General features: G+C 43.2%; 1 protein-coding gene across 1 annotated transcript in view; it reads left to right on the top strand.

The window, feature by feature from the left end:
* The first annotated feature begins 490 nt into the window (after positions 1-490).
* Positions 491-21,692, top strand: part of LOC139155530 (calcium/calmodulin-dependent protein kinase type 1-like) — an 89,202-nt gene continuing 68,000 nt past the window's right edge. The window contains exon 1 of the mRNA XM_070730699.1: positions 491-821. The gene's annotated coding sequence lies outside the window, so the exon portion shown is untranslated. The remainder of the gene's footprint in view (positions 822-21,692) is intronic.

Below are 21,692 nucleotides of genomic sequence, written 5' to 3'. Positions count from 1 at the left end.
TTATCCTTTATTTATTTTTAGCAGTATATTTTCTATTCTATTCTATTCCATATTTTCTATTCTATTCTATTCCTATTCTAATTCTATTTCTTTTCTCTATTCTATTCAATATTTCCTATCCCATTCCATTCCATATATACTCTGTTCTATTCTATTCCATTCCATTCCATTCCTATTCTATTCTATTTCTTTTCTATATTGTATTCAATATTTCCTATCCCATTCCATTCCTTATATCAGCGTTTCTATTCTATTCTATTCTATTCCATTCCATTCCATCCCATTCTTGCGAGAGGAGGCTCAGCGGAAAAAGCGAGCCAGGGCCTCAGGGGTTAAAGTGACCGCGGGGAAAGTCCCCAAAAGTCAAAGGTTACTCAGCCCCCTCCGTGCGCGGACACGCGCTCGCCTCAGAGGTTTTATGAATGGGGCCGTCTTGGCATTCTGCCCCAGCCGCTCTCTCACTCGCTCTCGCTCTCTCTCCTCCCAGCCCTTTTTTTTTTTTAGTTCATTGGAGTTTTAAACCCCCACGGCCGGGCCGTTCCCGCCTCCGGGCCCGCGGATTGGCTCCCTTGAAGCGACCGGACTCCTCCTCCCCTTCGCTCTGACAACAACCTCGCGAGTGGCTCGGAGAGGGAGCGCACAAGGCGAGGGAGAGGAGAGGAGCGGCGCCGGGGTGGTGTCTTTTTTCCCCTTCAGTATCTCGGGCACAACCAGGGCGGGGTGGGTCGGGGGTCGCAAAACGAGGACTTCTTTTCCCCCCTCCCAGAAGCCGGACGGACGGGCCCCTCCCTCTTCGCCCGCGATCTCCCCACCCACCCCACGTAAGTGAGCCCGGCGGCGTGGACAGATGGGCGAAGGGAGGGATGGAGCGGCGTGTGACTGCGTGGCATTGTCTGTCTGCAGTGGGGCTGCTTCTATGCCAGGCTCTCCCGGCGTCTTTGGCCGGCGCCTTTGATATATATATATATTACAGGTAAAGCTGCTCTCCTCAATATATATTAGTTTCCCCCCCCCCCCATCTCCATACGTCAAATGCATGGTCCATATGTTGTAAGCCGCCCCGAGTCTTCGGAGAGGTTCGGCATATAAATTTAGATAATAATAATAATAATAATAATAATAATAATAATAATAATAATTTATTATTATTATTATTATTATTATTATTATTATTATTTATTGGACTTGTATGCCGCCCCTCTATATAATAATAATAATAATAATAATAATAATAATAATAATAATAATAATAATAATAATAATGCACCAAATAATTACATCAGCATAAAGAAAGCATAGTAAATTTTTTAAAAAACCACCAAAAGTACCTTTTCTTTGGCTTCATTCTAAATGGTTAGAAAGCGCAGCACTGCAGGCTACTTCAGCTAACTGCTAGCTGTAGTAACTTCAGCACTTCAAATCTCACCACCTGCTCAAGGTTGACTCAGCCTTCCATCCTTCCACAATGAGGAACCAGATTGTTGGGGGGGGGGGGGGCGATACTCTGATTTTGTAAACCACTTAAAAGGGGCGGTAAAAGCACTCTGAAGGGGTATACAGTATAAGTTTAAGTGCTATTGCTATTGCTACTATGAGTATCTAGACTTCTATTATACACTGCTCAAAAAAATAAAGGGGACACTCCAAGAACACATCCTAGATCTGAATGAATGAAATTCTCATTGAATACTTTGTTCTGTACAAAGCGGAATGCGCACAACAGCATGTGAAATTGTTTGTCAATCAGTGTTGCTTCCTAAGTGGATAGTTTGATTCCATAGAAGTTTGATTTACTTGGAGTTATATTGTGTTGTTTTAAGTATTCCCTTTATTTTTTGGAGCAGCATATTTTTCACTCCAGCCCTCCTTTGCCTTCCCCTTCTCCTCTCCCATCTACTTTATTTATTTTATTTTTTGTTGATTTGATTGTTTTGTCAAGTATTGGTGGTATACAAAGATATAATAATATTTATATACATGATACTGGTAAAAGAGAAACATTAGGACAGGGGATGGAAGGCACGCTGGTGCACTTATCCACGCATCTTTCTCTATCCTCTCTCTCCCCTCTTTCCTTCCTACTTCCTCATGGAGAGTATCTTTTGTGGCTAAGAGTCCCAGGTGGTTTTGCCTTTGGCTTCTAGTCCACAGTTTCTGGTGGCAGCAACAACCCTGCAAGGTTGGCCCACTTTGGCTTGTAGGATAGCAATAACCATGGCATTTAGACTTATATACCACTTCCTAGTGCTTTTCCAGCCCTCTCTAAGCAGTTTACAGAATCAGCCTCTTGCCCCCAACAATCTACGGAGTCTACGGAGAGGGGTGGCATACAAATCTAATAAATAATAATAATAATTAAAAAATCTGCCGTATGAGTCCCAGTTAGGTCCCACAGAGTCGGCCTTCTCCTAGGTTGCTAGGGGAAGAGCCTTCTTGTGGGGGGCCCAGCCCTATGGAATCAGATCCCCCCAGAGATTCGTACTGCCCACCCTCTTTGCCTTCCATAAGAGTCTTAAGACCCACTTATGTCGCCAGGCTTGGGGCAATTAGATCTTAGCCCCCTGCCCGATGAATGTTGGTATGATTGTTGTTTGAATGGGCGTGATTGATTTTTAACGTAATAGGGGATTTTAGACCAGTTTACTCAGTTTTAATCAATTGGATTTAGCTATTGCATTCTGTTGTTTTTATATGTTGCAAGACGCCCCGAGCCCTCGGAGAGAGGTGGCATATAAATCCAATCAATGAATAAAAATATAAAAATATAAAAAAATATAAAATATATAAAAATATAAAAACATTAAAACATTAAAACAATATAAAAATATTTTAAAATATAAAAATAATATAAAAATAATATAAAAATAATATAAAAATAATATAAAAATAATATAAAAATAATATAAAAATAATATAAAAATAATATAAAAATAATATAAAAATAATATAAAAATAATATAAAAATAATATAAAAATAATATAAAAATAATATAAAAATAATAAAAATCTGGGTCCTTGTTTTACCCACCTCGGAAGGATGGAAGGCTGAGTCAACCTCGAGCCGGTGGTCAGATCTGAACTGCCGAACTACAGCTAGCAGTTAGCTGGAGTACCCTGCAAGGCTGCACTCTAACCACTGCGCCACCTGGGCTCTTGGATGCCCCCCTACCACCATCCCAGGGCCATTGGGTAAAGGTTGGCAGTGGACTTTCCCCCTCTCCGCCCATCCTTTAAAACCAGACTTGCTAATAATCCTGGTGGGGAAGATCTTCCTTTTCAAGACCCCTCCTCTTTTAACACCCCTTATTTAAGAGTTAGCCCAGACTGAAATATCGGAGGGACTTTATTGTGGTTGGAGGAGTCGAGGAGGATTCGGGCGGTGGCTTATGCAGTTGTCCCTCTTGGTTAGTGGCAGTTCTGCTCTCTGTCTCTTTGATGCCCTCCCTCCCTCCCTCGATTACTTGAGTGTATATACCCCTGCGCATGGGAGGTGGGCAGAGGCTGGCGCCTGCAAAGTGAGCATTGGGCTGCAGAAGGAAGCAGGCAACACACTGCTGTGCTCTCTCCCTGTGTGTGTTCAAGAGGATGCTCCCAGGAGTCCCTGCCCGCACATGGCCAATGCAGAGATTATCAGGAGTAGAGTTGCGCCCGCGTGCATGAATGAAAACAGCAGCAGACCGCCTGAAAGGCTTAGTCGGTTTTGAGTCTTGATGCAACGGAAACCTCGTACGGGCGATAATCCCCAACCGCCATCCCCCCTGCCTGGCCGCATGTTATTTTTTTGAATGGATCGACCATCTGTGCGGGGTGGGGTGAGGTGCGGAGAACAAACTCTGTATGATATGACAAGCTCCCCCCTCCTTTTGGGGGGGCTTCTCTACACTTGGGAGGTCACATTCTCTTCCTTGAATTGATGGGTTGATCAATAGGCCGATGTCCATCTACCGATTTTTGTAATTTATTTCATTGGAAAGACACACCTGAGTAGAGAAAGTTCTGGGTTACAATTGGGGCTTCTGGGTCTGTGTGCAGGCATGCAGGTTGTGTGTTTGTGTGTGCATTTCTGCAAAGGTAAGCCTCTGGCTGGCACAGCTCCTGCCGGCCTTTGGGTGTGTGCATTATATAATTGTTTTTGTAGGTTCTTTCAGTCATTACCGCTTTCATTGAGTGCCTAGCTTGCTTTCTATCACAATGGTCTTATCTTTGTCTTGTCTATCCCATTCCGGCATCCTCTAATTCAATTGCAGCTCCCCCCCTCCCACCCGGCTGGCTAGGATGGATTTTGTAGTCCATCCCACAGATACTGGAAAGGAAGTGAGCTGAGAAGAAACCTTCTTGAGTTTTCATCACCGTGTGGGCATGTTTGAAACCTTGGCAAAGAATCTTCTACCTTTGCGACTCTCCTTTATTCATATTGAATGCTGGTATTTTCTTTGAATTCTTTCAATGTTACTGTGGAACCAAGATTGGGGAGGTTTGTCACATTGAACATTTCTTTGGCTATAAAAGAGATTTCCTGGTCTCAATGTCCTGATCATGCTCTCAGGCAAACAATGGAGAAAGGACTGCTAAGGCTGATCACTAGATTAATAATGTAGATTATGATCATGAGGAAGCTTCTCAATGGTGTCATCGTAATCATTATGATTTACCTTATACAATTTGGTTTCCTTTTTTTTTAACCCCCCTGGAAGAAAATTGTGCTCTTCTGTTTAGTTTCTGTTCATCTAGAAAGATGTTGCAGTTGTTTGGCGGCAGCTGTTGAAAATCAAAAGGTTAGTCAGCTCTAGGGATGTCTACAGATTAAGGTAAAATAATAGTAGTAGTAGTAGTAATAATAATAATAATAATAATAATAATAATAATAATCTGCAGACTCTGTAAAGAAACAGACAAAACAATCGATCCCATACTCAGCTGCTGCAAAAAGTTCGCACAGACTGACTACAAGCATAGACACGATGCTGTGGCACCGATGATCCACTGGAACTTGTGCCAGAACTGCCATCTACTAGTGGCAATCATAAGCCCGAAAAAGTGGTTGAAAACGAGCACGCAAAACTACTGTGGGACTTCAGACTGGCCGAATTTTGGAACATAATAAGGTTTAAGGTTTAATTGGAATTGTATACCGCCCCTCTCCGAGGACTCGGAGCCGCTCACAACATATACAAAGAAACAATAGTAAATCAATCCAATTAATATGCATTAAAAAAATCCTTTAAAATTCTAATTTAAAAAAAACTTCCATTAACATTCATTCAACAATCATGTGTACACCAGATGACATGATTGTGGAGAAAAAGAAAGTGTGGATCATCAACATCAGCAAAATTGAGGAGAAGCAGCTAGAGAAATTGGCGAAATACGAAGATCTGAAAACCGAGCTGCAAGGACTCTGGCATAAGCCCATGAAAGTGGTCCCAGTGGTACTTGACACGCTGGGCGCAGGGCCAAAGGATCCCAGCGGACATTTGAAAACCATCGGAATTGACAAAATCTCCATCTGTCAATTGCAAAAGGCCTCTTTACTGGGGTCAGCACACATAATTCGCCACTACATAACGCCATCCTAGGTGCTTGGGAAGCGCCCGACTGGTGATGAAATACGAAATCCAGCATAGTGATCTTGTTTGCTGTGTTGTATTATAATAATAATAATAATAATAATAATAATAATAATAATAATAATATATTATTATGATGGCTCTAGCCCAATACTCAAAACTCTGCCCCTTTTTATATGGACTTTTGCATATGATGCACAGAAAGAGTGGGGAGAATGCAATTATACCGTCAGGCTGTTATTTAGACGTTCTTTTCACTACTTCCTGCGGACATTCCAAAGCAGTTTCTGGTCATTCTGTTCTACCGTATGGCTTCCACCGGAGATAGACCAGGAACTCCCTTTTGCAGCTTTCTCTAGACCGGCAGGTAGTATAAGTCGCAGGTGCCACATCTCTCTCACATCCCTAACAGTTGTACATTTGTTTGTTTGTTTGTTTGTTTGTTTATAGTTTAGTTTATAGTTTAATCAGATTTGTATGCCGCCCCTCTCCGCAGACTCGGGGCGGCTCACAACAGTAGCAATACAATATAAGACAAATCCAATATTTAAATTAATTTAAAAAACATCACAAATTAAAAAAAAAAAAAAAAACCAATCATACACACTAACGTACCATACATAAATTTTATAAGCCTAGGGGGAAAGAACATATCAATTCCCCCATGCCTGACGACAGAGGTGGGTTTTAAGGAGCTTACGAAAGGCTAGGAGGGTGGGGGCAACTCTGATATCTGGGGGGAGTTGGTTCCAAAGGGTCGGGGCCGCCACAGAGAAGGCTCTTCCCCTGGGTCCCGCCAACCGACATTGTTTAGTTGACGGGACCCGGAGAAGGCCAACTCTGTGGGACCTAACTGGTCGCTGGGATTCGTGCGGCAGAAGACGGTCCCGGAGATATTCTGGTCCAATGCCATGAAGGGCTTTATAGGTTTGATTGATTGCCATCTCAGCTTTCCCAGCTACGCCAGCGGTTCTCAACCTGTGGGTCGCAACCCCTTTGAAGGTCGATGACCCTTTCACAGGGGTCACCTAACCATCAGAGAAACATCTATTTCCAATGGTCTTAGTAACCGAGACAGCATTTCTCTATCCGCCTCCAGCTAATAGACTATTGCAAAAAAATAAAAATCTGTACCATGGGAACTTCTGAGCATGTGCAGAAGCCGAATTTCTGGAACTGTGCATGCATTTCAGGCTGGTAGTGGCAATTTTTTTAAAAATTGGCACTATGCATGCGCGTGAGTGCAAATCGCACGCGTGCCCACGCAATGCAGGAGGAAGTGAACCAGCAGCAGGTTAAGTTATAACCCACCTTTGAGATTCCTAATATTTTTTTTTATTTTATGGTTGGAGGTCCCCACAACATGAGGACCTGTATTAAAGAGACACAGCATTAGGAAGGTTGAGAATCACTGCAGCCAAGGCATTCAAGATGGCTTAACATGACGTTCTCCACACAACCTTAAATTCTCATAGGAACCCTGGGGTGGTAGGCTGTGCTGTAAGGAGAAACCAAAGTCCCCACGAGTACTGAGTCTTGGCAAAAATCCAACACAGTGGAGATCAATTTACATCAATGAATAGGGCTGCCTGGCTTGCCCAGGTGACTCTGGACAGCTAGTATTGGATTTAAAAAAATCAAGGCCAGAAAATATCAAGGGAGGGCGGGAGGGAGAGAGAGAAATAAATAAGGAAGTAAGGAAAGAAGATAAGAAGGAAGGAAGAAAGGGAGGGAGGAAGGAAACGAAACAGGAAGGAAAGAAGGGAGGAAGAAAATAAGGAAAGGAAGCAAGAAAGAAAGAGAAAGGAAGGAAAGAGAGAGAAAGAAAGGAGAGAGAGACAAAGGAGAAATAAATAAATAAAGAAGGAAGGAAACAAAGAGAAAGGAAAGAAGAAAGAAAAAGAAAGAAAGAGACAGGAAGGAAGGGAGAAAGAAAGAAAAAGAGATAGATAGATATACAGACAGACAGAGCAAGCAAGCAAGAAAGGAAAGGAAAGAAAGGAAGGAAGAAAGAAAGAAAGAAAGAAAGAAAAAGAAAACAACATAGCAAGTCTGAAGGCAATTGTTCTCTTAAGCCTGGTAGAATGGTCTCATGTAACACCCTGGCCGGATGCCTGGGTCGAGAGCCAGTTCTTCAAACGCTGACTCTGAAAGGGCAGCACAGTTGAGTTATCAGGATATCAGGTGGGAGGCGAGAATGAGTACAGATAGTCTTCCACTTACAACTACTTGTTTAGTGACCGTTCAGAGGTACAATGACATTGAAAAAAGTGACCATGCTTATGAACGTTGCATGATCCCCACGTGATCAAAATTGAAACGTTTGGTGTCTCGTATTTATGGTGATTGCAGTGCCACCTTTTGCAAACTTCCGATCGTAAAAAGAGGTCAAACACCCTTAGCAAGAGAAATGTTGGGTTCAATGGGGGCCGTAAGTCAAGAACTACCTATATACTGTTCCACAGAGAAGCCATATATCAGTGATGGCGAACCAGAGTGCCAGAGGTGACACACAGAGCCATATCTGCTGGCACGTGAGCCATTGCCCTAGCTCAGCCCCAATATACATATGTGTGCCGGTCAGGTGATTTTTGGCTCACACAGAGGCCCTGGGGAGCATTTTTGACTTCCAGAGAGCCTCCAGGAGGATGGAGGTGGGCGTTTTTACCCTCCCCTGCCTCCAGGGAAGCCTTTGGAGCCTGGGGAGGGCAAAATAGGAGCCTACTGTGCCCACCAGGAGTTGGAAAACAGGCTATTTCTGGCCTCCTAAAGGCCTCCGGGAGTGGGCACAGTAGATTCTCCCTCCGCAAGTACTGAATTATGAGTATGGGCACTTGTGCATGCAAGATAGCGCCCGAGGAAAAAAAGGTTTGCCATCACTGCCATATATCTTCTAGATCAGGGGTCTCCAGCCTTGGCCACTTTAAGGTTGGCGGACTTCAACTCCCAGAATCCCTCAGTCTTAAAGTGGGCAAGGTTGGAGGCCCTTGCTCTAGATCAGACCTGGGCAAGGGACGGCCCGTGGGCCGCATCTGGGCCACCCGCTATCTGTGACCGGTCCACTGAGGTTGGGGTCCACTCCAGTGCGAGGATGAAAGAGCTCACCGCGTCTGCTAGGACTCCTCCACTTCCTGCTTTCCTGATGAATCATGAGGAAAGCAGGAACCGGAGGAGTCTTGGCAGACGCGGTGAGCTCTTTCATCCTCGCACTGGAGTGGACCCTGACCTCCTACCAAGAGCAGCCGAGCACAGAAACCACACAAACACTCCAGCACAGTGACTGTGGTGCACCGTGTTGCCGTAAAGCAAACAATTACAATAACTTTGTGCATGATATGACTGTGTGTATGCATTTTATCTTCTGGGGGTTTTTTTAGACTTTGTAATATAAAACTAAACAATGTTGTTTCGCGGGACCCAGGGGAAGAGCCTTCTCTGTGGCGGCCCCGACCCGTTGGAACCAACTCCCCCCAGATATCAGAGTTGCCCCCACCCTCCTAGCCTTTCGTAAGCTCCTTAAAACCCACCTCTGTCGTCAGGCATGGGGGAATTGACACTTTCCTTCCCCCTAGGCTTATAAAAATTTATGCATGGTATGCTAGTATGTATGATTGGTTTCTAAATTGCGGTTTTTAAATTAACTTAAATATTAGATTTGTTTACATTGTATTATTATTGCTGTGAGCCGCCCCGAGTCTGCGGAGAGGGGCGGCATACAAATCCGATAAATAAATAAATAAATAAATAAATAAATAAATAAATAAATAAACAAACAAACAAACAAATAAACTGTTATTTTAGATTTTAATTATTAGATTTGTCACCATGTATTGTTATATCACTGTTGTGAGCCGCCCCGAGTCTACGGAGAGGGGCGGCATACAAATCTAATAAATAATAATAATAATAATAATAATAATAATAATAATAATAATAATAATAATAATTAGGGGTCTGTAGAGTGGGTCTGGGTGTTTAGGTCAGGCCAGGGTCTGGGTCTTTACAATATTGGGTAGAACTGAGTTAATTATATTAGTCCGGCCCTCTAAAACCATCCCAATTTCTCATGCGGCCCCATGGCAAAATTAATTGCCCACTCCTGCTCTAGGTCCTCTCAGTTGTCATTTGTAGAAGGGAGCCAGATCATATCAACACTTTACATATCTTGGGGGATGGTCAGAGATGAACACAATCTGAGGTTTGTTGGGGGAAAGATCAAAAGCAACATGAGAAAATATTATTTTACTGAAAGAGTAGTAGATGCTTGGAACAAACTTCCAGCAAACGTGGTTGGTAAATCCACAGTAACTGAATTTAAACATGCCTGGGATAAACATATATCCATCCTAAGATAAAATACAGGAAATAGTATAAGGGCAGACTAGATGGACCATGAGGTCTTTTTCTGCCATCAGACTTCTATGTTTCTAATAGAGAGAAGCATTTCCTCCAACAACTCGGCCACATGCCCTGAAGAGCATCACAGATAGTAACCCACGTCTTGGAAGCCACCAAGGTTTGTTTTATTGGGGTATCACCTGGCACATATATGATGGTGTAACCATGGCTACCTATGCCACTGTGTTCCTGATACGCTTTTGAGTGGTCTTCCAAGGAAGCTCCGTGTAGTAAAGCATGTAGTAGTAACCATGCAACTTAAGCAGGGAGTTGTGTCTGTAGATGGCATGGGCTTGCAGGATTCTCTCCGAGCTCGGTCTGTAGTAACTGACTTAGTGTGGTATGTGCTGCCTTCCTGTTAATAAATGTGATAGCGTTTGCTGCTATCTCCTTCTGCTGTTGCCACACCCGCTTATGGCATCTTATCTTATCAGTCTTCTTCCTCTTCGGGAGTCGTAACAGGAGTTTATGGGCTCAGAAAATACCAGGAAATCTGATAAGATGGCCATGATAAAGGATAGCTAGATTTTTAGATTGTTGTGGTTTTGATAAGAGCCATCAACGGCTGCCCAGTACACAGAATGTTACTCTTGGAATTAAACATTTTTTTCCTGACTAAATCAAGAATACATGGCACCCAACAGAAAATACCTTACTTTCTCTCTCCTTTTTTTTTTTAAATAAAATTTTTATTATTTTAAAAAACAAAACAAGACATACATACAAACCCCACCACAACCACCACAAAACATATAACACAGAAGGGGGAGCTCTAATCGCTCCGCTCCTAGTTGAAGTCTTTAGTAAAAAGTTTTTGTTGATTAGATCTAATCAAAGGAAAAGTAACATATTTCATATCACTATTATATACAATTTCAAAATAAAATACTTTGTCATCTTTAAGTTCATTGAGTATTTCTTATATTCAGCCAAGTGTAGACCCTATCCCAAATTTTATAATATTCCGATACCTTTATTTCTTTATTTTTATAGAGTTTTTTTTACCAAACATATACAAATGTACATGAATATATCATATCATCAGAACATCCATAGTAATATATTTCTATCCAAAATAGAAAAAAAAGGATGTTGAGACTCTAGAAAAAGTGCAGAGAAAAGCAACAAAGATGATTAGGGGACTGGAGGCTAAAACATATGAAGAACGGTTGCGGGAACTGGGCATGGCTAGTTTAATGAAAAGAAGGACCAGGGGGAGACATGATAGCAGTGTTCCAATATCTCAGGGGTTGCCACAAAGAAGAGAGAGTCAAGCTATTCTCAAAAGCACCTGAGGGTAGAACAAGAAGCAATGGGTGGAAACTAAACAAGGAGAGAAGCAACTTAGAATTAAGGAGAAATTTCCTGACAGAACAATTAATCAGTGGAACAGCTTGCCTCCAGAAGTTGGGAATGCTCCAACACTGGAAGTTTTTAAGAAGATGTTGGATAACCATTTGTCTGAAGTAATGTAGAACTTCCTGCCTAGGAAGAGAGTTGGACTAGAAGACCTCCAAGGTCCCTTCCAACTCTGTTGTTATTGTTATTTTTAAATATCATATCTCTTTAATTGCTCCTTTTATACCAATGGTTCGCAACGTTTCTAATGCCGCGACCTCTTAATACAGTTCCTCATGTTGTGGTGACCCCCAACCATAAGTCTAGCACCCATTCTCCCAACAGAGCTTTATACTGATTGGCAGGAAGGTCAGAGGGACACCCCCACTGTAAACACCTGATTGGTTGGTTTGTAAAAATATGTTCCAAGGCACCAGAATAGAAGCTTTAGTTCCTAACACCATGGGAAATTTGCAACCCCTGTGAAACGGTGGTTCGACCCCCAAAGGGGTCCCGATCCACAAGGTGAGAACCACTGTTTTATACTTCAATCGCTAGTCTGTTTTTCTCCTATATTTCACACTACTCCCCTCCCTCTATCTCCCTCTAAATACCTTTAAAATGTCTTCATATTGGCCCTTTGAGGAGGTCCCTTTGCTAAGCAGCGCTAGTCTATGGTTTTATTTTCAGAAAATTGCCTCTCCTATATCTCCTATACCTTTTCTTCTATCCCTATATCCTTTCTCTATTCTTTCATTGATATATTTCATTCCTATATCTTATTCCAATATCCTGTGTCTTTATTGCTATATTTTATTCCTATATCTCTTCTACTCTTTCTCTGATATATTTTTGTTCTGTCGGGCTCTCTGGTGGACTCCTCCCAAAAATTCACAGGTACAAATTTCAGACACACACATGTTTGAAAATTCAAAACAATGTTCTTTATAATGAAAATTCACTTAAACTAAGCCCTCTTTTGGTATAGCAAAGAGCACTCGTCTCCAAACAAACTGGTAATTTGTACAAGACCCATATCAGTTCTGTGATACTTAGCTTGCAGCTGTGAGGCAATTCACAGTCCTTCTTTCACAAAGTGAAAAACACTTTGCTCTGGTTTAGTTTCAAAGCAGGGAAAAATCAGCACACAAAAGGTCAAAGTCAGTAAAGCAGCCATGAAACACAACGATCAGATAATCCTCCACAATGGCCAAACCCACAGGCTGCTATTTATAGCAGCCTCACTAATTACCACAGCCCCACCCAACCACAGGTGGCCTCATTTTCTTTAATAATAATCTCTCTGTTGTTGTTGTTGCCTATGCATCGCTCTCCGCATGCGTGGCTGTATCATTAACTCTTGTTCTGAATCCAAGGAGGAGCTAGATAATTGATCTCCTTCTGAGCTGTCTGCCACACTCTCCTCCTCCCTGTCACTCATGTCTTCTTGGTCAGAGGAGCCTTCATCATCAGATTCCACCAGGGGCAAAACAGGCCTGCAGCATGTGGAGGTCTCCCCCACATCCACAGTCCTTGGGGCAGGAGCTGGGCCAGAGCTAACCACAACATATCTTACTACGAGTATATCCTCTATAACCTTCATTGTATATTGGACTAAATAAATAAATAAATAAATAACCTGAGACAATTGTGATTGATGAGGGTCCACTCTTTACTTCACCGCTGTAACAAAGAAGAAGCCAAAGCTGTAGTTCCATGTTAAAAGCTCAATTCAATCTTTGGTATCTTCGGTTTTCTTCTCAAAGGAAACCATGGTGGTGTGGCTTCGCCTGAGGCCTAGATTAAATGTTCTCTGATCAGGCAAACTAATAAGTAGAGGATGTTGGCAGATGGCTATCTATGTAACAACATACAGAGTTCAGGCTAGGTTCTTGGAAGTTGGTAATCTCCCAAGATCTCTTTTCCCACGAGGATTCCTTCCTTACTGGCATATATACAGTACATATGGCTACTTCTGCACCACACATCCAGCGGCCTGTTTAACCCCTTTTCACACTTACCTTACCGAACAACTGTTCTCTGCTATATGGTAGGAGCAATAGCACATGGACTTATATACCGCTTTGTTGTGCTTTACAGCCCTCTCTTAAGTGGTTTACATATTCGGGGCCATCTCCTGCTGCACACTTCCCAGAGACCAATAAAATCCCGCAGGGTTGGCCTTCTCCAGATCCCGTCGACTAAGCAATGCAGGTTTGCAGGCCTGCAGGGAAGGGCCTTCTCTGTGGCTGCCCCGAATCTATGGAACCAACTCCCCCCCCCATGTCCGTACTGCTCTCACCCTACTGGCCTTTCGAAAGGCCGTGAAGACCTGGCTTTGCCGGCAGGCCTGAGGGCCGTTAACACCTATTCACAGCTGAATTGTGTTTCACTTGGCATGTATGTGTGTATGATTGTCTAGTTTACCCAGGGGTTTTCATCGTTACTTTAATGGGGATTTTATTGTTTTTATTATTTACTATTTGACTTTGATTGTAATTGTATTGTATTATTTTATTGTTGTAAGCCACCCTGAATCCCATGGGATTGTGTGACATATAAGTCAATTATATTATATTAAATTAAATTATATTAAATTAAATATTGGTTCTGCTGGCGTGTTTCAACTGCCCGTAATTACAGGGTAATTAGTCCGGGAAGACACACACCACACGATAAAAGGAAAACCCAAAAGTTTTTATAAACAGAAAAACAGAAACAGCTCCCTTTTTAAATGTCAAAGGGATTTTCTGGTACACACAAGGCACAGGTTAAATGCCATCCAATTGCTCACCCAATAACTGGGAAACTGAGTCCAATTCTAAAGTCCAGAGAGTCCACACACACAATCTTGAACAGCACAAAAACCACGATCTTGACGAAACAATGAATCAGATAAACTGCCATGAGGCTAACACACCAGGCTGCACTTTTATCTGTAGCACTAATTACAGCAGCCCCACCCAACCACAGGTGGCCTCATTTTCTCTTGTAATAATCCTTCAGTTGTTGTCTCCTATGCATCACTCTACGCATGCGTGGGTCTGTCAAAAGTTCTTGTTCAGAATCCAGGGATGATAAGGAAGATTGATCTCCTCCTGGGCTGTCTGCCAAACTCCCCTCTTCCCTATCACTCACGCTTTCTTGGTCAGAGGAGGCTTCGTCGGCAGATTCCATCGGGAGCAAAACAGGCCTGCGGCATGTGGATGTTTCCCCCACATCCATCCGCACATTCCTTGGGGCAGGAGCTGGGCCAGAGCTAACGACAACAATATTGCTGTCCAAAATCTGGGTTCTTATTTTACCGACCTCAGTAGGATGGAAGGTTGAGCAGATCAGGATCGAATTCCTGACGGTGAGCAGTGACTTTGCCTGCAGCAACTGCATTCTAGCCACTAGGTTCAAAGCAAGGATGCAGGCAGGCAGTGCATATTAGTTTCCAGACACAATTCAAAGTGTTGGTGATGACCTCTAAAGCCCTACATGGCATCGGACCAGATTACTTACGGGACTGCCTTCTGCCGCATGAATCCCAGTGGCCGATTAGGTCCCACAGAGCTGGCCTTCTCCGGGTCCCATCGGCTAGACAATGTCGTCTAGCGGGGCCTAGGGGAAGAGCCCTCTCTGTGGTGGCCCCAGCCCTCTGGAATCAGCTCTCTCCAGAGATTCATACTGTCCCCACCATCCTCGCCTTTTGCAAGAGCCTCAAAACTCATTTATCTCGCCAGGCATGGGGCAACTAGATCAAGCCCCCTTCCCCTGTTTACAAGATGTAATGTGTGGTTGTGAATCAATTGGCTGACTGATTTTAATATATATGGGATTTTAGTAATAATTTTTAATTAATTAGATTTGTTGTTGCGTTGTTTTTGTGTCCTGTGAGCCACCCCGAGTCTTCCGAGAAGGGCGGCATACAAATCTAAATAATAATAATAATAATAATAATAATAATAATAATAATAATAATAATAACAATAATGATGATGATGATGATGATGCTTGGCTGCATAGTTAGAGGTATAACAAGCAGGAAGAGGGAGATTATGATCCCACTCTATAGAGCGCTGGTGAGACCCCATTTGGAATGCTGTGTTCAGTTCTGGAGACCTCACCTACAAAAAGATATTGACAAAATTGAACGGGTCCAAAGACGGGCTACAAGAATGGTGGAAGGTCTTAATCATAAAACGTATCAGGAAAGACTTCATGAACTCAATCTGTATAGTCTGGAGCAGCGTTTCCCAACCGGTGTGCCGCGGCACACTGGTGTGCCGCGAGACATGGCCAGGTGTGCCGCCAAGCTTCAGCTGGGCGGGGCGCTGCCGGTACTTCCGTCCTGGGGCTCCCGCTCGCAGCTGTCCCCCGCCTCCTGCTCGATGCTGCGGTTTTCGGCGCTGTCCTGCTGGGCCCCAAAGAAGGAAGGTAGGAAGAAGGAGAGCTCTGTTCTTCGCACCTTTTTCCCGCCTTCTTTCTTTGGGGCCCAGCAGGAGAGCGCCGAAAACCGCGGCATCGAGCAGGAGGCGGGGGACAGCTGCGAGCGGGAGCCCCAGGACGGAAGTACCGGCAGCGCCCCGCCCAGCTGGAGCTCCTCTGGCGTCGACGGCAAGTGTCCGATGGGAGCGGAGGGGGGGCCGCAGCGGCCGCAGGCAGTCGGGGGAGATGGCAGCGGCAAGAGGGATCGCTCGCTCGCTCGCTCTCTCAACGGCAAGTGTCCGATGGGAGCGGGGGGGGGGGTGGCCGCAGCGGCCGCAGGCAGTCGGGGGAGATAGCGGCGGCGAGAGGGATCGCTCTCTCTCTCTCTCGACGGCAAGTGTCCGATGGGAGCGGGGGGGGTGGCCGCAGCGGCCGCAGGCAGTCGGGGGAGATGGCGGTGGCGAGAGGGATCGCTTGTTCGCTCTCTCTCAGCTGACTGCAAGTGGGAGCCCTGACGGTGGCGGTTGGACGTGCTGCTGGATGTCGTACATGCTGGCGCTGCGTGCCTGGCATATACGGTGTCCAGCACCACGTCCAGCTGCCGCCGTCAGGGCTCCCGCTTGCAGTCAGCTGAGAGAGAGAGAGAAAGAGAGACATATAAGAGGCAGAGAGAGAGAGAAAGAGAGACATAGCAAGAGAGGCAGAGAAAGAGAGACAGAGCAAGAAAGAGAGACAGCAAGAGAGGCAGAGAAAGAGAGATAGAGAAAGAGAGAGAGAAAGAGAGACATAGCAAGAGAGGCAGAGAGAGAGAAAAAGAAAGAGACATAGCAAGAGAAAAGGAGAGACTTAGCAAGAGAGGCACAGAGAGAGAGAGAAAGAGAAAGAAAGAGATACATAGCAAGAGAGACAGAGAGAGAAAGAGAGATAGCAAGAGAGGCAAAGAGAAAGAAAGAGACATATAGCAAGACAGTGAAAGAGAGAGAGAGAGCAAGAGAGAGAGAAAAAAGCAAGAAAGAGATAGCAAGAGAGACAGGGAGAGAGCAAGGGAGAGAGAAAGACATAGAGGAAGGGAAGGAGGGAGAGAGAAAGAGAGCAAAAAAGAGAAGAAGAAAGAAAGAAAGAGGGATGGAGAGAGAGAATGAAGGGAAGGAAGGAAAAGAGAGAAAGGGAGAAATAGAGCGAAAGGGAGGAAGAGAGAGGGGTTTTTTGTCCAAACTTTTCTTTAGCCCGCCCCCCCCCCCCCCTTTCAGTGTTCCCCAGGATTTTGAAAATACGAATAATGTGCCGCGGCTCAAAAAAGGTTGGGAAACACGGGTCTGGAGGACAGAAGGAAAAGGGGGGGGGGGCATGATCAAAACATTTAAATATGTTAAAGGGTTAAATAAGGTCCAGGAAGGAAGTGTTTTTAATAGGAAAGTGAACACAAGAACAAGGGGACACAATCTGAAGTTAGTTGGGGGAAAGATCAAAAGCAACGTGAGAAAATATTATTTTACTGAAAGAGTAGTAGATCCTTGGAACAAACTTCCAGCAGACATGGTTGGTAAATCCATAGTAACAGAATTTAAACATGCCTGGGATAAACATATATCTATCCTAAGATAAAATACAGAAAATAGTATAAGGGCAGACTAGATGGACCATGAGGTCTTTTTCTGCCGTCAGTCTTCTATGTTTCTATGTTTCTATAATAATAATAGTAACAGCAGAAGACAAGAAGGTGCAACTATCCAGATGTGGCTGGAGTGAATTCCCCATGATCACCACTTAACCATGGCACTCTCCATCTCATTGTCTCACCACTAGCATTAGACAGCTGTGGCTGTTGTAAAATGGTCTCGCTTAGCGACATAAACGTTGGGCTTAACAATTGTAGTTATAAGTCGAAGACTGTCTGTATCTGGAAAGCCATATAATTGCAGCCCCACGTGAATGTAAAGGGGAAAAGCCAGTAGAACAACTCTTGCTATATTACTATAATTAAAATGCCCCTATGTTATTTTGAGTATATGCAAAATAGGCAATATCTGGAGAGCTGGATATGGCTGCTGTCCTGAACGTAAGGGAAGAAATCCTGTAGAACTACCCTTGCTGCATTGCTAAGGAGGATTAAAGTCCTCCCTGCTGTTTGAGAATATGTGAACGTGTCAGACCAGCAGCCCCTGACTTTGTTTACAGTATCCTGCTAATTTTTCTGCTGGATCCTCATTGGTAGCTCCCAAAAACTGGATGGAAGAAATAAAGACATTTGAAGGTAGGACAGATACTGATGAACTACAGCTCCCCAAAGCCCCACTCATCAAGAGCCAATGATGAGCAATGTACAAGTTGTACTTCAGAATATTGTTAAAGATTGCAACAATGGTGAATATCTGTAGCTTGGCTGTAGGATAAGGGTGAAGGTTTAGGACAGCGGTCAGCAACCTGTGGCTCCGGGGTGGCAACCGGTGGCTCCGGAGCGGCAACCGGTGGCTCCAGGGCAGCATGTGGCTCTTTCATCCCTCTCCTGCGGCCCCATCGCTCAAGATATGTGTCACAACTGCCAGTGTGTGAAGCCCACCAGCACACAATTTATTGAGCTTTTCGATCCCTGGTAGACCAACCATGGATAAATCCAAGGGGGAAAAAAGTTTCAGAAGAAATTCCTGGAGGCATCTGTAATATGGCAAATTATTTAGCTTTACTAGATAAGTGGTCAAAGCAATGGAAACTGCAGTTTAATGTTTCCAAATGTAAAATAATGCACTTGGGGAAAAGAAATCCTCAATCTGAGTATTGTATTGGCAGTTCTGTGCTATCAAAAACTTCAGAAGAGAAGGATTTAGAGGTAGTGATTTCTGACAGTCTAAAAATGGGTGAACAGTGGAGTCAGGGGATAGGGAAAGCAAGTAGGATGCTTGGCTGCATAGCTAGAGATATAACAGGCAGGAATAGGGAGATTGCGATCCCGCTGTATAAAGCGCTGGTGAGACCACATTTGGAATACTGTGTTCAGTTCTGGAGACCTCACCTACAAAAAGATATTGATAAAATTGAAGGGATGCAAAGATGGGCTACAAGAATGGTGGAAGGTCTTAAGCATAAAACGTATCAGGAAAGACAATGAACTCAATCTGTATAATCTGTGGGACAGAAGGGAAAGGAGGGGGCATGATCAAAACATTTAAATATTAAAGGGTTAAAGAGTTAAAGAAGTAATTCCTGGAGGCATCTGTAATATGGCAAATGATTTAGCTTTACTAGATAAGTGGTCAAAGCAATGGAAACTGCAGTTTAATGTTTCCAAATGTAAAATACAGTAATGCACTTGGACAAAAGGAATCCTCAATCTGAGTATTCAGGAGAGAAGTGTTTTTAATAGGAAAGTGAACACAAGAACAAGGGGGCACAATCTGAGGTTAGTTGGGGGAAAGATTAGAAGTAACGTGAGAAAAGATTATTTTACTGAAAGAGTAGTAGATGCTTGGAACAAACATCCAGCAGACGTGGTTGGTAAATCCACAATAACTGAATTTAAACATGCCTCCAGGAATATCAACCCTATTGCACACTTTAGAGTCATCGGCAAATGGGCAAACCTTCCCTACGAAACCTTCGCCTATGTCACTCATAAACATATTAAAAAGAATAGGACCCAGAACAGACCATTGTGGCACACCGCTGGTAACCAGTCTCTGCTCAGAATGCTTGCCATTAACAACAACCCTCTGATGTCTACGCTTTAACCGGCTGCAAATCCACTGAACTATCCAGGGATTAAGTCCAATCTTCACTAATTTATCTATCGGCTCTTTATGTGGAACCGTATCAAAGGCTTTGCTGAAGTCCAGATTTATTTATTTATTTTATTTATGTATTCATTTGTCCAATACACAAATACATAGGAAGAAAAATAGACATGTAGTAATATATAAAAGGGTAAAAGTGAACTTAGAGGAGAGGATATATGAAAGGAAGAAAATATATATGAAAAGCGAGAGAAAGGAAGACAATTGGACAGGGGACGAAAGGCACACCGGTGCACTTATGTACGCCCCTTACTGGCCTCTTAGGAACCTGGAGAGGTCAATCGTGGATAGTCTAAGGGAGAAATGTTGGGGGTTAGGGGTTGAGACGATTGAGTCCGGTAATGAGTTCCACGCTTCGATAACTCGATTGTTGAAATCATATTTTTTACAGTCAAGTTTGGAGCGGTTCGTATTAAGTTTGAATCTGTTTGTGTGCTCTTGTGTTGTTGTTGTTGAAGCTGAAGTAGTCATTGCCCGGTAGGACGTTGCAGCATATGATCTTTGGCAATATCCACGGCACCACCTTCATCCAACACCTTCAAAGAAATCAATGAGATTAGTAAAGGTGTTGGATGAAGGTGGTGCCGTGGATATTGCCTATCTGGACTTCAAGAAAGCCTTTAATACAGTTCCACATAAATTAGTTGTATAAATGTCCTTCTCATTTCCTTTTCCTCAAGATCTTCGCAGGGATTGAAAGCTAGAGTCACTTGGAAAAGGAAGACTGAGGAAGATTCGGTTTCTCAAAAACATTTCTATTCCTCAGAGAAACGTGGAAGGGGTTTTTGTTGGTTGGTTGTTTTTTGGTTGAGATGGTGGGACATTCTCAAACTTTAAAATCACGTCTGTTGATCTGTATTGACCCGGGGAAGAAATCTTTTTTCAGGAGGCTGAACATCCTGATTCCTTTAGTTTGAACAAATGTTATTCAAGTACCTGCTTACTGGGGTGTGTCAGTCTTTTGCCAAAAGGAAAAAAAAAGGAACCTAGCTTGCACTGTGGGAAATTTGAGCCAAGAGGAACTTTAATTGCACTCACGTGTAAGGCCTTGGTTGGGTGAGAAGGGCAAGAAGATTGTGTCATTGCTTTTTAAAATGCAGGTGAACAACGTGTGCATCATAATGTGTTTAAAATATTTAAATGATACCCTTGTTTTGTTTTTCCAGCCATAGGCAAAAAATTCAAAAAAATACAAACCTTGTGATCAAACTAACCAAGTCTTAAGGTAGCCTTTGCTAAAAGCTGGCTAATTGTTTATTTATTGATTTTTGTCCATTACACAATGAGGGTTTTAGTGGGTATACACATAATAAAATATATCTAAGAAAGAATAGAAGATAAGATATAGGAATAAAATATATCAATGAAAGAATAGAAGAAGAGATAGATAGAACCCTTAGATTATCCACGGTTGACCTCTCCAGATTCCTAAGAGGTCATTAAGGGGCGAGTACAAGTGCCCTAGAGTGCCTTCCATCCCCTGTCCTATTGCTCTCCTCTATCTCCTATACTGTACCTTTCTTCTCTTCCTGTATCTCTTCTTCTATTCTTTCATTGATATGTTTTATTCCTATATCTTCTATTCTTTCTTAGATATATTTTACTATGATTACATCCTCTATAACCTTCATTATGTATTTTACTATGTGTGTAGCCATTAACTGTGTATTGGACAAAATCAATGAATAAATAAATAAAAATAAATAAAGGAATAGAAGAAAGATATATGGGATGTAGGAGAGACAATAGGACAGGGGTTGGAAGGCACTCTAGTGCACTTATGCACACCCCTTACTGACCTCTTAGGAATCTGGAGAGGTCAATCGTGGATAATCTAAGGATAAAGTGTTGGGGGTTTGGAGATGACACTATGGAGTCCGGTAATGAGTTCCACACTTCGACAACTCGGTTACTGAAGTCGTATTTTTTACAGTCATGTTTGGAGCGATTAATATTGAGCTTGAATCTGTTATGTGCTCTTGTGTTGTTGTTGGTGAAGCTAAAGTAGTCGCTAACAGGCAGGACGTTGCAGCATATAATCTTGTGGGAAATACTTAGATCTTTTTTAAGGCATCTTAGTTCTAAGCTTTCTAGGCCCAGGATTGAAAGTCTAGTCTCGTAGGGTATTCTGTTTCGAGTGGAGGAGTGAAGTAGTGAACTCTTCTGGTGAAATATCTTCGGACATTTT

This window comes from Erythrolamprus reginae, unplaced genomic scaffold (assembly GCF_031021105.1).
Source record: "Erythrolamprus reginae isolate rEryReg1 unplaced genomic scaffold, rEryReg1.hap1 H_27, whole genome shotgun sequence".
Classification (NCBI taxonomy): domain Eukaryota; kingdom Metazoa; phylum Chordata; class Lepidosauria; order Squamata; family Dipsadidae; genus Erythrolamprus; species Erythrolamprus reginae.
Note: the sequence above shows the minus strand (reverse complement) of the source record. Positions and strands in the feature narration are given on the sequence as shown.